The sequence below is a fragment of the Leptonotus elevatus genome, chromosome 7, assembly GCF_054856555.1.
Source record: "Leptonotus elevatus isolate MCC_2025b chromosome 7, RoL_Lele_1.0, whole genome shotgun sequence".
Lineage (NCBI taxonomy): Eukaryota > Metazoa > Chordata > Actinopteri > Syngnathiformes > Syngnathidae > Leptonotus > Leptonotus elevatus.
The window spans coordinates 14309282-14326977 of NC_141245.1; positions in this window are offsets into that span (position 1 = coordinate 14309282).

Consider the following 17696-nt stretch of genomic DNA (forward strand, 5'->3'; position numbering starts at 1 on the left):
TGCAAATCGTTAGCATGGAAGACCTTGAAGGCCTAGAATGAACGCCACTGCGAAAAAGCGGAAAGTATTGTAGAAAAATGTAATGGCACATCTCCACTGCAAAAAAAAAGTACCATTGTACCATTGTAAAACCATTGTAAAACTTAATTAACAGTTGTACTATTGTGGTTAAAAATGAGTTAACCACAATAGTAAAACCTAAAAACACAAACTACTCGCTCTTAACTATGTTGACATGGTGATTACTAAATTCAACTAACTTGTCAGTGTACATTCCATTCTTTCTTTATATTATGTTTTTTTCATTTATTTATTTATAAATGAACCTGCCGTATTGTCCTCAGCAGCCAGGACAGAAACATTGGTAGGCATACGCGTCTTTGCCATGTTGTAATGCAGGGGTGCTCAAGTTCGGTCCTCGAGAACCCCTATCCAGCCTGTTTTCCATGTTTCCCTCCTGCAGCACAGCTGAATCTAATGATCAGCTAATCAGCAAGCGTTGCAGAAGCCTGATAACGATCCTGATCATGAATCAGGTGTGTTAGTGGAGAGATACATGGAAAACAGGGCTGGATAGGGCCTCTCTTGGACCGAACTTGAGCACCCCTGTTGTTAATGAGTTCAGTTGCAGTTCAACGGTCATTACAACATTGTTCTGTCTTTGCATCACTTTTTGTGGCAGCATGACAAAAAAAAGAGAAAAACACAATTGTGAAATTAATCTTTTAGAAACTTAATGAGCCAACGTCACTAGATATTCAAGAGCCTCACGTTTTCTCGTGTCAAATTTGACGTTAGTGTGACATTAGATATTTTTGAAAGTTAAGCAAGATATGCAAAGGTCTCGTGTGAAAACCTGATATTGTAGGGGCGGGGTTTTTTTTTTTACTCCAGAAAATGCTGGTTGAAGACCAAATTGTACAACTTGAAGAGCATTCTACAGTTCTACAGTACAGTCAGTTTTTTTTTTCTTGCTAAAAACATTAAAAAACCTGTCTTGTCCAACTGGTGGCACTAGAAAGACTATAAAGTAGCGTGTTCTGCCCAGTCACCAACATTGAGGCTTGTTTCGCAACAACTATCACACGGCAGCAACTGTCATCGACGTTAAGCAATCAGGACATTGTTTCAGTTTGTTCACATGTTGTTTTTGTTTGTTTGTTTGTTTTTTCCTGTTAAATACACGCAACTTATGACACATGCAACAATGTGAGAACTACGTGGTATTCTGTCACTTCATTGGGAAACCCAGCAGGGTTATTTCCCAGCTGTGGCAGATTTTTATTTTTCAACACCTTCTCTTGCTCACACCTAGCATTTTTTTTTTTTGTCATTTTACATTCAGGAGTCCTTATACTGTGCATGCAAGCACACACACGTGCATGTGGGCGAACATTATTATCACATTATTGGCACTATTAACTCGCAGGTGTGTGTCGTCTCGTTTGCAATATAAAGCAGTCAAATCTGCTCATGTGAGAATTTAACATGATTTTGCATGAAAATTCATGCACTGTAAAACTGACATTTTGGGGTCACTTGTTTTGTTCTTTTATTACGAATGTTAATCAAATAATATTCGATTTCACACAGACTACAAATTATAGAAAGAAATTGGATTTTCAATGCAGCAGGTCTGCCATGTTTGAGGAATGTGCTCAATACGTACATAGATAGGTATGTTAAAGTTGTCATTCATATTCCTACTAAATTCACTTTAGAGCTTTTTTTATGATTTACTAAATCAAAATTCAGATGACTGTGACATCCTACCAGTAACATCCTACAGGATTTAATGACCTCAGTCGGCGTGTACTATTTCTCTGTGATGTGGCTTGAGGTCCTGTTACCTTTCTGAACTGTTTGACTCCACCGTCACTGACTGGCATTTTAGATTAGATTAATTATTTATACTAAAATTTGCCATGGCGCTTGTTTTCATAACGATTGGTGGTGAGTTTGAGACTGCCCCAGCTGTTTTTTGGTGAAAGGCAGGGTGGGCTGGTTGTCAGCCAATCACAGGGCACATATAAATAAATAAATAAACATTCATACTCATATTGATAGCATTAGCCATTCCTACCACAATTTACTTAATTAAATCTGCATGCATGTTTTTGAGACGACTTGTTGATGTTTTTAGAATGTGGGAGGTAACCTGCGTACCTGGTGGGGAAAAAAGCAAATTCAACGTAAAAGTGAATAGTTTATGGAGACGATTGATTGCCTGGGATTGGCTCCAGCTCACCCATGACATTAATGAGGGCCAACAAAACATAAAATAAATTGAAGAGAATGCGCCTCCTCAGATTTCACAATTTATCTATCATGATTTGTAATGGAAAGTATAAATATTTGTTAACTGGGCAATATTCTGTAGAACCTCTCAGTCATTGCCACTTGTGGACCCAAACGGAGACATTTTGTGACCCTGCTGCTTAAGCATTGTGTTTATGACTTCTCGGACAAGTTTCAAGTTGCCCGGTCAATGACCCTCCACACACACACACTGCCTCCTCTCAGTGTCCTGCCGCTTGCACCTTCTTATCACCGCCACTGCCGCCCACTCATCCTCATCTACAAACAAGGAGGGGTGACTAAGTGTGCAGAAAATGAAAGTGCTGCCGTCGTCAGTTAGATTGCGCATACAAGCATACACACGCTAGTTTTATCGTCATATTTGTCCGCCTAAGCGGGGTCAACTGAAGTTGTTTATCGACCTCGTTTCTCAGAAATGTATATAAATATTTGTGCAATGTTGGAACAACTTTGGCAATTGTAAAAAAAAAAAGAAAAAAAAAGAACCAAGAAATACACTTTGTGCTTGGAATTTTTATGGGATGTTTAAGTAGTAAAATGATAAGCATGCTTTCATGGCCACCTCTGAGCTGCGAGATCTATGGAAAGTACATGGTCAGCCATAAAGTATCCTGCCAGACATCCTCGGATAAAAGCACCAATCCCTTTAATGACGGGCCAAACAATTGTAATTTGGATTATAATGTCTACTTACATATGAACCTTCCTATGTCGGATTTAGTACTTAGGAGAAATGTATTATTAATAAATTTAAAGAAAAAAGTGTCAATGGGTCAACAGTATCCCCTATTCCCATTGGTTTACTATTAAAATAGTTTTTTTTTCTGAAATTCCTCTAAAATACAGCTGACAAGTTGTATTTTTGAGTCTTGTCTGACAAATTAATTTTTCTACTTCATGATACAAGTCGACCAATCTTGCCTGCTTTTCTCGTGTTCTCTATTGTTTTTGCCAAAAGATGTATTTGTTTGAAATCGTAAGAGCTTGCTGACAGTTTTATGCAGGATACACCTGTTTGTCTTGACCTGGGTTTAGCTTTGGAATTTTTGAAATGGTATAATCCAAAAGTGTTCAACTTGTGGCCAACACTGGCCCAGTTAGACCTGACCAAAAAATAACATCTAAAAAAAAATTGACAAGTGTCACGTAATATGAGAGATCGATGTTGGTGTGCTGTAATGAATAAATGTCCCCCTATTTTTAAAGGTAAGCAACGATAATTCACAAATTAAAGTCAGAAATTTGGATGTTTTGATTGTGTTTAAATTTGAAATAATGACGTTTTATGTTTGTATTTTATCTATATTTGACAAGTTTTATGTGGTGGCATGGCCTTGTGTTGAAAGGCAGGAGAAGTCCTGAGCTTTCAGAAATTGAGCCCCCCCCCCCTTAACAATTTCGTTGAACTACCCTGGTATAAACATTGTTAATGCAATTTAGCTGGTATGCCTGAAACATCAATATTAGTTTTTCCAAGTAAAGCTCCAGTGTCCTTTTTTTTTTTTTTTTTTTGCATGTCACTCTGTTCTGCTTCATTTCAAATTGTTATCACCTGACAGAGAGACTCAGCTACCCAATGACTCAGCATTCTAGGACAAACCCGTGACCACACATTAGTCCTCTGATACTTCTTCTTGTTCTTCTTCTCCAGCAACAAGAGAGGGGAATGGTGAGAACAGTGGGGTGTAGTCTTTCCCAGCCAAAGCCCAGAAGATTGTTGCGGAGCACAGAGCCCACCTCGGCCCCTTAGTGATGTGGGAAAAGCCTGGGAGGGCGTCCGTGTGAGCATGCTAAGGCTCCAAACGTGGCGTTGCAACATTAGTCAGCTTGTGAAACGCGGCTTGGCCCACTCGTGTTTTCTTTGCGTGTTGTTTCACCTTGGCTTCTGCTAAACAGGCATCGCCACACAAGATGAGGGCTGACTCACTGTGGTTCATTCGCACTAAGCACTTTTGACTTGCGTGGGGTTTGTAGGGGTGTCATGTGACAAAAAAATATGTTAAAAAAAATATGTTAAAAAAATATTCAACTGATTTACTTTTCAAACTTGACTATATTTTGTTCTCAGGTATTTCTTTGCCCTCAGTTTTTTTTTTTTGCGAATTTGATGCAGCTATTGAACAGCGTTATACATTCATTAGGTACACCTGCCAATCTAATGAGAAAACAATATAAATACAAGATAGGAACGTATCTGCTGCTACTAGTAGGAGTAGAAATAGTACTGTGAAGAGTTCGTTTATTCTGGCTATATGAAACAATTAGTGACAATAATTTACCTCCGTTGGCTTTACACGACAACAAATAAAAAAGCTGAAAACAAGCTAATATTTCAATTTATACCCTGTGGTCAGTTTAAGCAACATAGAGCGAACATGATTATCTCTTGCTTTACATATGTTTCTGATTTTAAACAAATAGTTGATAGAAATATGCTATTGTACCTTTATTTATTTTTTATTTGCCATCATTTGTCCTTCAACTCCTTCGTCATTCTCTCGACCGATTCAAACCATTCCATCTTTATTATGTTCCAAAGATTCACGCTTTGCAGGCTATTACTTTTATCATTCTTAACTTTCACAGTTTTCCCACAATTCAACTTTTTCTTTTTTTACCCCAATTCCCTATTCATTTCTAATGAGACATTCAACAATTCCCTCCCATTTGAAATTCAAACTGATCAGCTCATTCAGTTTCCTTAGGATCAATTTTCCACATTCTTCCAATTCACACAAAGCAAAACCTCCACATTTTTCCCACACAATATTGCACATTTTTCACCAACAAATATTCTGAGTGTAAATGATGGGTTAGGGTTCGTGCTTAGGGCTTTTGTTGTTCCCATTCAAAATTCAGTATTGCTCCTATTCAAAATTCAAAATGTTCATCAAATTTAATTCACCTTGCCATTCAATGTGATATATTACCGTGCAAACCTTTCAGCATTCCACATGATTATACCCCCCCCCCCCCAAAAAAAAATCCCATTCATTTTCAATGAAACGTTCAACAATTTACATTCTACATTTGAAAGGTTCCTCTCATTCAGTTCACCTTGGAAATGATTTCCAACGTTTCAACAGTTCCAACACCAAAAATTCCCCATTTTTCACCAACAACATTTGACCTAATTCCATATAATTAAATAGCATTAAATACCATTCCACATCATTCAACACATGCATTAATTTCCCATCACATCTATTCAAGATCATTCCATATCATTTAATATCATTCTAAATAATTCGGTACCATTAGACATAGTTCCATATCTTTCAACATTCCACCTCAATCAATACGGTTCCACAAGTTTCTATATTTTTTCAGTCAGCATTTCAATATTCCAGAAATTGCATCATCTTCTTTCTTTCTCAACGATCACTACACCAAGTACCACATCACGGCCTACTGCTACCACCCAGCGCAACAGTAACATTTGGGAGCGAGACACTGGCAAAGTCAAGTGTCATTGGTGAGTAATGCCTGGCTCGTCTCAGCGTGTTAAACTGATAGAGAGCAGGAGGATCTGTGTTCTGTCAAATCCTATAACAAGACAAACACATGCACAGTTAAAACAACGTCCCACCAGTGGAGAGTGCAAAATGTATCAGGAAGAGAACTAAAGACGGCGTTATTATTATTGCAAGATCCTCGCACGACATCTCCAGCTTGTTTCTTGGAGGATGAGAACGAGGATTGTATCCCATCTTGTGGCTCTTCTGTCAAAATGTTTTCTTGTATGTGAAGTACAGTGAAAAATTCCTCTGAAGCTCCTCTAAACATACAAAGAAAGCTAATGCATGACTGCAATTTGTTTACATGCACACCACTGGCTCAACTCAAAGTACTTTTCTAACCTCTTGCATCAGTTCAGTCTCCATGTGTAAGGGGGTACAGTCGATTGCTCAATTTGTGATTCTTCAAAATTCAGCAACAAAGCTTCAACAACAAGACAGTTCAAGCAGTTGTCATGCGAGATGTTACCATATTGTGCCACTTGTGCCTTTAAAATTAGAATAAGGCCAGGTGGTTAGCTGCAGCTCAACGCTCACATTGATTGTTAGACGTGTGCAGTATCCGGACATTTACCTCATCACAACTATTCCATTAACTTGTTATTCGTAAGTGATAAGTGTAAAAACGGTAGCTTCCAGTTGAGGATGGGGAAAAAAAAGATAGTAGCAGCGGCCTGATTTTGTGCTTCCTTCCCATTGACCTCTGCCCCTGAACACTATTGGTTTTGTGGCCCTGCTCCTGCTGTGTTTGCTCTGATTTACTGTGCAACGCTGCTGACTCGTCTTCAGGAGTAATCCTGGGTCAGAGTGAGCACATAAATCTCAAGTGTGCAAGTCCAAGAGATGGTTCGGTTAGCCGAAGTCGGTATTTGCGCATAGTCCATTTCAAAATTAAGTAAACAATATAAATATTAATAAAACAGCTACAACAGCGTTATGTTTCTGAACGTAGGACGCAAGGATGAGAAGTTACATTGTGGCTCGTAATTTATAGCCCCCCCAACTGTTCTTTGACCATTTAATAAAAAAAGATATACACAACTATAACTTTTCTTGATAAGTGGAGGGCTAGCAAATATTTGCCTCCCACGGGGAATTCGAGAGCAGCCCCTTCTCTCCGAGCGAAGTAAGTTGTGTCAACCTTTGTCACTCCGGGGGTTAAAGATTGGTGGGAAAGGACAGCAAGACGCAGGGTCGTGCGTGAAGGCGTGCACAGCATGAATGAGCTATTTTTGTTTCAAAAACATGAAATGGAACGACTCATTTTTGGAGCGTGGAGAGGCAGGCATGAAGGGAGGGAGAGGCTGGAAGGGCGTGCAAGGAAGAAGGCCGCTGCCACCAGGGGAGCGGGCACACAAGTGGACAGGTCAACAGGGTGTGACCCAATGTTGACAAAAAACACGCTTGACGATACGTATCTTAAGATAGAGACTCATTGTATTATTTTTAACTTATGGGTTTTCCTGCTCGGTGCAATTAAAGAAAAGTGCAATTCAGCGCTTAACCAAATGTGACTCATGTTTAAACCCTATGGTGAACCCAGGCGAGGCGACATAGTTACATGCCAAAGACTGTAAAACCATTGGGCAGCTAACATTAAAACAGGGGGGAAAAAATAAAAGACAACTGTGAGCAAAAAGGAACACTTGTTAAGGCATAGTGACATTTTAAATACCTTGTGTGTGTTGCAAGTCATTACCGAGTAACAGATTTACTTTAATTGCATTAAGGAAAAAAAACAAAAAGGAAACAGGATTGCTTTTGGGAGAAAATTGTATTAATTTTTTGAGTGGGAAGGCTCATGATGAATACACTTGAGCATATAGTTAATTCATGGGTTCGGATTTTCCAAATGTCTGAATAATAATTGAATTGAATGAGGCCAAATAAGACAAAGGTTAAAAACATATATTCCACAATACCAGATTGTATTCAGTTTCAAGGTTCAAGGTAATTTTTTTACTTTCAACTGAAATCCAGTATGTAGCACTGCATGTTCTCTGAATGTAATTTGTATGCTATTTATATCACTTTCATGAACTGAATGTACTTTTAGTAATTCTGAAATGGGGAACTCGCATCGGCATGTTTGTATTTGCATATCCTACTGGAAATTATATAGAGTACTTCACTATTTAGATAAAAATACAAATATATGTTTTTGTTTGGTGGACCATGTAAGAATGCAAAAGAAAGAAGCACTCATTTCATTAAATATGCAACATTCAATTTTTTTTTTTTATACATAATCAATCAACATCTTTTACTTAAATTTAAACTTTACTAGCAGCTGTATTTTCTTCTCCGGATACATTAGTGAGTATGGGACAAAGTGACGTCAGAACCACAGCAGCAAGTTTGCCAGCTAAAACAGCAAATCTGAGTAAGTATGGTTTGTTAGAATAAAAGATTGACCAGTCGGAACTGCATCCGTGTTAGCGTGTCAGCAAGATTGTGCAGAGTCATTTTCGTCAATGAAACTGCCTTTTGAAAGTCGTCCAACGGCTCTTGCCACTGGACACTAACGCTGGTAACGCTGATGTCAACGTCAGCGTAATTAATTTGAGGATTTTAGTGTTCTTAATTAGCGATTGAACATGATTTCAAGATGATGTCGTGTTGTCAAGGTGTTGTCACACACAGATGCATAGTCGGGGATGCTAGGCAGTCTCCAAGTGACCACAAAATAGCTCTAGCTAAATTGGCTGTCCTAAAAATCGCTAGTAGTAGCTAAATGATGTCATTGCCTAATTTGCATAATTGGCCTTTTGCATGTAATTGTAATGAAAAATACCCTAAATGTGTTTAGAAACTTTTTTCTTTCCAAATAGGCCATCACTTCTCAAAAAAAACATCATGACTTAGACACACATTATAAAATTGATCTTGTCCTGTATTTTTAAATGCTAGAGTATCAAATGTAATCAAAAGACTGTTATGTGCAGAGTGTCTATAACACAAGAAAAGAGTCGCTAAATTTGTCGCAAGTCGCTTTTGACCCCCCCCCCCAAAAAAAAGAGAGAGAGAGAGAGAGAGAGAGAGAGAGAGAGAGAGAGAGAGAGAGCAATGATGATGACATGTCGAATTGGTAAGATTACTAAATGAACAATACTGAGCTCTCTTTAAAAGAAAAAAAAAGAAAAAGAAAAGAAAAAGAAAAAATACTTATGTGCAGAGTCTCTATAACACCACAAAAAAGTCGCTAGATATGTCGCAAGTCGCTTTTGACCCCAAAAAATCTCCAAGAGGCTTTGGAAAATCAGCACTTTTAGCGAGAAAGTTGCCAAGTTGGCATCTCTGGCCGCTTCGACTGGCCGTGAATCAAGTCGGCTGTGTTGACAATGGCGCAAATGCCTTTTCTAGCTGTGCCGTCTACAAAAACACCGCAAAAAAGAAAAAAAAAGAAAACTCCACACATGCACTATTTTATAGTTAATGCATTTTGCACAGGACTTGTTATGGGCACAAAAATAGGGCCTAACATTTTTAAATGTCACTTTTATCTTACTTTGGAAAAGAGCTCATTAAACAGTACATGTATGGTTTGATGACATTTATACATAAGTAAATATAAACATTAGTAAAAGCAGAAGCATTCTAAGTATAGGGGAAAATAAACCACTATACATGTATTAATAAAGAGTATCTCTAAGCAGTTGGGAATTACATACAGGCCAGTATTACTAGCAGCAGTGCAACAACAACTAAACAGTACATGAATGAATAATATACTGTATAAACAGAACGCTATAGTACACCATGCATACTATATTATGCAGATGAGAATATGAATAACCGCATTAAGGATAGCCAGAGGCATTGAATGTGTTGACGACACATGAACCCAGAAAACTGTACATTTACAGTACTGTACTGATGTGCATTTGGGACTAAAACTGACAATATTAAGCTGCAATATTATCAGCACTATACAAGTTAGATGACACAAATAGTTTTAAAAAGTATCCAAAGTAAGTATTCCTTTTATTCTTCAATTCTAGAGATCAGCATTTGTTATATTCTAGTCAACAGTCATACAAAATGTGTTGCTTTGTGATATATTTTAATTTTAATGCAACATGTGAAACCTATTTTAATATATATGGCATGAAAAAAAAAATGATTTTATGTCGATGACCCTGGTCATATCTTAATCATCAGGTGGGTCAGTAATATTTATTTTCTTTAATATACACCATGTGACATTTTCATTGCAATACAGTATCAGTGAGAACTTTTTTTACACGTTAAAAAATTGTACAATCGAGCAACAAATACGCTTTTTTTTTAATTTTCATCTTAACGGCTGCAAAATCTATGGCGTAGTCACCGCACAAGCACATGTTTACTTTGACTATGCAGCAGCGAAAATGTTTTCCACACTTTAACAATGAAACCATAAGATGATGTGCTAAGATGTGTTTACTCATAAAACCACAAAGCATTTGTGCTTTGCCCCACCCACAATCACACACACACACACACTGTGGCAATTTTTATACTTACACAGCCTCACAGCCAGATTGTGACAGCGTAAATGATTGTACTGCAAGCCAACATGATCTCACAATAAGTGCACTACAAGTTCAGCAATGTAGTACATCTGTACTTGAGTGCACCAAGCATTGGATTTGGGGAAAAGTGCAGTGAGCTGCAGCACATCGCACAATCATGTAGAAATATTTCCATAAATAATGACATTGAGACAACTCACCTTTTTATTCAAATATTTATTCATTTTTAAATGGAGAGATGGACGGACGGTCGGACAGATTTCCCACCACTAAAACCAACAGACATTCCAACGGTGTCTTTCCCCTCACTATTAACTTTTCACAGTTGACTCGTAAGTTTGTGCTGACACTTTAACAATCATTTAGCACAATACTGCTGAATCACAATTACTGCATTCGACCCTTGGCCATCATTTTGCACACTTTCGTTGTTGATCAGAATTACAGGACAATACTTAACTGTTGACCACTTTATATTAGCATAATTCATGACTCTTTGTATTTGTTTACTTTGTGTAGTTTTGTATATTTTAATGAATGTCTAAATGTATATTTAGTGATTTTATGTAAATGTTTGCTATGGTATTATCCGGGTCATGGCATCAATTTTGAAGTTTGCATTTTATCAGTTTAACAATTACTGGATGCCGGAAAGATTGATTAGCCTTTTTTTTCTGCTGGGCGCGGAAGAAGGCCTAATCTGTTCAAAATGGTTTCTATTATTTATACTCCTTGAGTCATACTCACGCAGGAGAGAAGCTCTGCCTAGCCCATGTGACGATATGTCACTCTATGGTCATAACTGGTTCCAACTAGATATGTGTGTGAGAGTGTAGATAGATAGTAGGATGCTGAGCCAGGAGGGAAGGTCACATTGACACAATGACCTAGCTCAAGTCACATATCTAATTATTAAGAGACCTTGACAGACACCAACTGCCGAAAGGTAGGAAGGAAGGAAGGAAGGGAGGAAGGAAGGATGGTCAGATAGATAGATAGATAGATAGATAGATAGATAGATAGATAGATAGATAGATAGATAGATAGATAGATAGATAGATAGATAGATAGATAGATAGATAGATAGATAGATAGATAGATAGATAGATAGATAGATAGATAGATAGATAGATAGATAGATAGATAGATAGATAGATAGATAGATGGTCAGATGGATAGCAGGTAAGTATCTATGATTTGTCATTTTTGTTCATCAATCATCATCCAATGAAAACATTTATTATTGTTATTAACAGTAGAGAATACTTGTTCTACTTCAATCTCAGTGTGTGTGTGTGTGCGTGTGTGTATGCGTGTGTGCGTGTGTATTTAACCCCAACAGCAGAGAAACGGTCTTTTGACTAGGGCTGATTGAAAGCAGATGTTGGCTAAAAGGCAAGCAAAAGAAGAAAATGTTTGGGAAAATTCTCAGGGCCTGGCCTTCCCTTTCTGGGCCCTGGCCCAGACAGCCAATGGCGGCCCAGCAACGGCTCGACTCGAGGGTGAAAGAAGCCCTCCTACTGGATGAAGACGCAGACGTGGGCGTTTGGAGCAGATGCCCTGGGAAAGTTTTTGTGTCCCAGTTGACTCTCAGCAGAAGAAAAGCAAGAACATTTCTTGTTCAGCTGGAGCGTTACCAACATGTGTTCAAATCCCCCCTCCCACTTTATTTCTTCTAATGCAAGTAGTTGGAGATCCTTTTGAACGTGACAGATACCATACAAGAACAATTCAATGGTTTACGATTCAACTGCATCCTAATAGGAAAAGAAAGTTGACTTCCAGAGGCATTTAAAATGAATGAAAAGCTTCCGCACCTTTGCCATCTCACACTCTCATCTTGTATTCCACTTTTTTCACCCCTTCACCTTCTCATTTTCTTCCCTGCTTGCCATCTCTCGTCTCCGCTGTCACACTCCAGTTCACACGCGGCCTCACCTGCAAAACAAAGCCCCATTTTAGTCTTTCATCGTGCAAGCCTATTGTCTATTCACGGCAAAGGCATGGCACAAATCAATCATCTTTCTTAATGGAAACTCCACATTAGCCTGTGAAGACACTCCATTTCCGCCACGGAACGCCGGGTCGACTGGTACCTGAGCTCTAGCCAGCGTAGACCTCGGGGGCCAGCAGGCACTCTCATTTCAGGCGGGATAGCAAGGTGATGGCGCCCGGTCTAGGGGTGGCAGCCGGAGTCAATGGTGTATTAACTCGGGATGCGACGGTGGCAATAAAAATGCAAATTAACAGCCAAAGCAGGGGATGGCCCTGATCTGCCCTTCATAAGACGGTATAATACAGTCGCTACTCCTGCCGAGACATGTGGTTCAGCACGCCTCAGCCACAATAAGTGATGAATAGAAGCAACACAGGAAACATTTTTGAATGTGAGGCCAACCTTGAGACCGTAGAAGTACTTCATGTAAATGTCTGCGATTTACTTACCACGCAAGTCGATATGCTGTCAGAATTTCAAATTGCTTTATTTTCTACATAAAGTACATCCCTATGTATTAATTTTTGAGATTTTTTGATTTCAATTGCACAGCACAGCCTATTGGATGGCACATCTGAATCACAATTCTGAAGTTTGAAGTTCAACTCTATGAGCCTTTGCATGGGCTTTCTCTCTTTACCCCAGCCTCCTCCCATTCACATTAGGTTCATTAAAGGGGAAGTTAACTCTTGAAAATAATATGTTGTCCTCACTAGTCTAAACATGACATTCTGATTTGTATTACAGTTGTGGAATATGAGTTATGAAGCAAAATCCAGATGTTTTTATCCATCTCAGGGGGCGGTCATTTTGCCACTTGCTGTCGACTGAAGATGGCAATGACTAGTCACAGCTCACCGCAACATTGATGTCATCTTCAGTCGACAGCAAGTGGCAAAATGGCCGCCCCCTGAGATGGATAAAAACATCTGGATTTTGCTTCATAACTCATATTCCACAAATGTAATAATAATCAGAATGCCACGTTTAGACTAGTGAGGTCACATATAACATATTATTGTCAAGAAATGTTTAAGGTTGACTTCCGCTTTAAAACTGACAGTAGGTGGGAACATTAAGTCAGTGTGAATTGTTGTTTGCCTGAAATGTATGTTCCATGTGATTGATTGGCACCCAGAAATGTTAGTTGAACAAATACATCAAATGTATTTTCATTGTACACGTCACAGGTACTGAGCAATGAAATTGATTTAACGGTTTCAGCCTGTCCAAGAACATACAAGACAGTGACACCAACATGGGGTGACAGAACGGGAAGGCTGACAAGGTGACAGATGGAGCGCTGATTTTAGATGGGGTAAAAAAAGACAACAAAGGGAATTATGAGGGGGGGTGAAAAAGCGACTCACAAACTACGCTTCTAAAGGGGGGCACAGTGTGGGATCTGGAAAAAAAAGAACTCAGCACATAACCCACAATAAAGACATTCCAACAGCGATTCGAATACTTGCACATGTGGGAGGGGAGATGTAAATTGGAATTCATGTCTTTCTCTGCCTTGCGATTGACTGGCGACCAATCCAGGGTGTACACCGCCTCTTGCCCAAAGTCTGTAGATTTCATTTTCAGCTCACCCACAACACTAATAAGGACGAGTATAGCAAATGAAGGGATGCCTGTCACCAAATCCCATTTTTGTGAGTGTTGTAGATCTGTTTGTTTCCCTTTCAACGGAATATGGTAAGGTAACGACTCTTATGAAGGATGGCGAGCTGCTGCAAAGCACATTGGCGGCACGACTAAATTAACTGTTAACATAGAGCGGTCTGTTTATCCACAAGCACACATAGTGTGCTTGTTTCTTTTTACTTCAATGCACAAGTACGATCAGGGTTTACCCTATGAACGAGAATTGAACTGTGCAAATGTGGCAAATGTGTGCGTCACCTGCTTCAAGTCTGCTTCGAAAGGCTTCATGTGAACAGACATAAACATAAACAGAATAGAAACCATATGGGTAGATTGGATCTTTATGGATAACTTACAGTATATCCTTGAGCATTACCTAAACTAGGTGAGGTGATAAATTATCTCATAATCGGATGGATAAATAGAAAATAGGTTTGCTTGATCTCACTCTGCTTCGTTTGTCCTTCCTTCCTTTCCTCAGTCTCTCCTTTGGTCTCTTGAGGTCTTCCTGATTTGTTGGAATTGAGATGTTTCTGGGGTTGGCGAAGAACTCTGGTTGGTGGCCCGGTAGGTGGTGTCTGGTCAGTGCTGGATTTCACTTTCCTTTGTTTTCTTTGGTCCTTCCTCGGGTCTCCTGACGGCGGTGTTCGGTTTAGGTGAACGGTATGGGATTTTTTTTAATAGGTTTTTGGTGAACTAACGAATACACACACACTCTCACGCACACACCCCCGCACATACACAAACACATACTCACCCACATACAAAAAAAAAAAAAAAAGAGCAATGATGATGACATTACCGAATGAACAATACTGAGCTCTTTGGAAAAAAAAAATAAATAAATAGGTTTGTCTTGTGGTCAATCTGGACATTTTTGGTTTCAAATTAACCCCTATTGATGACTATTGATAAAATGGACATTGCAATATCAAATTCTGTTTGTAATCAAATGGACTAAGTTGACATTTCTAGAGTCACAGCAGTGCAGTAAGCCACAAGTGAAATCTTTCACCTTTATCAACCCCGAAACTCTTCAAAAATCCATGAGAAGGGTCACGTTGAAGAGGACACATTAAGATGAGCATGTGTTAGTGTTTCTAAATTAGGCATTCTTGGCCCTGGGAGACGCATAGATCATATTTCACTGCTTGTCTACGTAATGGAACGTCTTCCATGGCCCTTTGTGCGTCACAGCAATTCTCTATCGTTCAAAGGGATCTCCATGCAAGACATTGAGCATATTTTTAGTTTTTAGAACATCTGTTAGATCTTAAGTTCACAAGCTGTTTAAGTATCTTGACTGAAGGTAAGGGAAGGTAGGAATATATATATAAGTCAGATTCAGATTTAAAAAAAAGGTTAAATCAAAAGTATGTTCTCATTGTAAACTGTCAGAAAAAAAAGTCGATTTACAATATGTTTAGCTTATATCTTCGTCCTGTAAATGTCAGTTTTAACACCGATGTATCTAGAAATTCCACCACCCATCCAGCTCCATCAAATAAGAAATTTAGTGAAGGTTACAATACGTTGTTATGTCTTAATTAGAGTTAGCTGAAGCCTATCCCAGCTGACAGATATGGACAACATGCATGTTTTTGGCATGTGGGAGGGATCTGCAGTCAAAGCAGAAAGCTCACACGCAAGCTTGGCAAGAATATGTAAACACAGGAGCTGAGACCTGAACCTGAAATTTCACACCTGTGAGGCAGATGTGCTAATTACTGTTCCACTATGCTACCTTAAATCATAGCGGGGGCGTGATGGTGTCTGTGTAAAAGGTACTGTTATTGTCGAACACCAGATCTCACCTTCACACACGTGTAGCTACATTGTCGCAGAAAAAATTTCGGAACTTGTGAGTAAAGCTCAGAAGAAGCACAACAATTTGTTATAATATGGATTTGTGAAGTGAACTACGGAAGTGTGGAATTACATCAAGATGCAAGTAAACATTTTTTGACCGGCAAACTCGTTCAAACAAGTTTGTGAATATGTTGGAACATACTTGTAGGCTAAATGCTAAAAAATTAGCATTTTTTTCCCCCATAACCTTAAGCCATGGGGTATTGACTTGCATGTGCATAACCAGTGGCATTATGGGGTAAAATGCTGACTGGAAATCATGCACTTAAGAAAAAAACAAACAAAAAAAAAACACGTACAAATTATGATTTATTTACCCACTTAATATTCAAACCTGTTGGTATAATGTAGGCCAAATGCAAAAAACAAACAAAAAAAAAAGAAGCTATTTTTTTACTTGTCAAGTCAATATCCTGTGGAATTATGGGGGGATGCTATGTTTTTGCATTTAACATTTAGCAAGTACGTTTGAACGAATTTGCAAATATGTTCAAACAAGTTTGCCATGCAAAAATGTTTTCACACTTCCATAGTGAGCAGATTTATTTATTTAAAAATTCTCTCAGAGAAAGAGTGGCATGCACCACCGTGTAGTCACTTTATATGAAGTACATGTTTGACTTTATGCTGCTATTGTCGGCTTGATATAAAGATGCTCACCCACGATGTTCCCAAATCATTTTAATTTCAATGTTATCCACCTAATTCTATATATCTATGCATCAGATTTATATAGCGCTTTTCTAGACACTCAAAGACGCTAAGCTACGGCGGTAAGCTACTTAAGTAGCCACAGCTGCTAGTGTGCGCTTACGGCCCCTCCGACCACCACCAAGCATTCGCACCTTCCATACACCAAGGCGAGTAGCACTGGTGGCAATGTGTGTGAAGTGCCTTGCCCAAGGACATAAGGACACATGACTTGGGGTGAGTAAAGAGTGGGGATTTGAACATCCGACTTTCTGGTTACTGAACGACCCTCTCGGTCGCCACGAATATCTAATTAAGGCTTGATCATAGGTAATGGTTTTGTGCCTGTGCGCATTCACTATTGTGAGCCTCGGAATTGGAAACAATCTTGAACCCTGCTGTTTCACAATTCACAGGCACAGTTTGCTAAGTTGCAATCCTCATTTGCCAATCAGTGTCCGTTTCTCTCGTCTAATTCTTTACACTCCCACTCAGCCAACATGTCCACTAATACATATTACATGAATGGGAAACTTCTACTATTTCATCACTTTTCTTGTCTCGCACTGCAATGTTAAGACTGCGTATGGGAGACAAGATACAGCGTGTCGAGACCCTTTACAAATATTTAGGTTTAAGGTCTGACAAATGGGATGCTGTAAACTGGCGGAGACAGGACAGCAATACTTTCCCGTCAGTAGGATGCAGAAATCATCTTTGAAAAACTGCCGTGTGTGAAATTTTGCTCTCATTTCGGCAGACGTCCTCGTTGTGTGACGCAGTGAAAACAGAGTTTTTAAATCACCTTAGAGTGAGGTACTAAAGTGGACGGTTGGTGGGGGGGAGGCTGAGAACCAGTGTAATGTCATTGGGTTCGCGTGTGAAATACACCAAGTGTGAGTGGTATGATGAATTGCTGGGGATTTTCCTCAGACCTGCTGAGTATTCATGTCTGGCGTGGATCATGCAACAGGAGAAGAACCACCTGGCTAATTATAGACACACAACACCCATTTTTTTCTTCTCTAAAATGTGATCTCCACATAAAAAAAATAATTTCTCTACAATTTCTTCAGGTATCAAATCATAGGAATAGGCATAGGAAGCTGGTGGGGTTCAGTACCTCCAACAAGGTTTCAG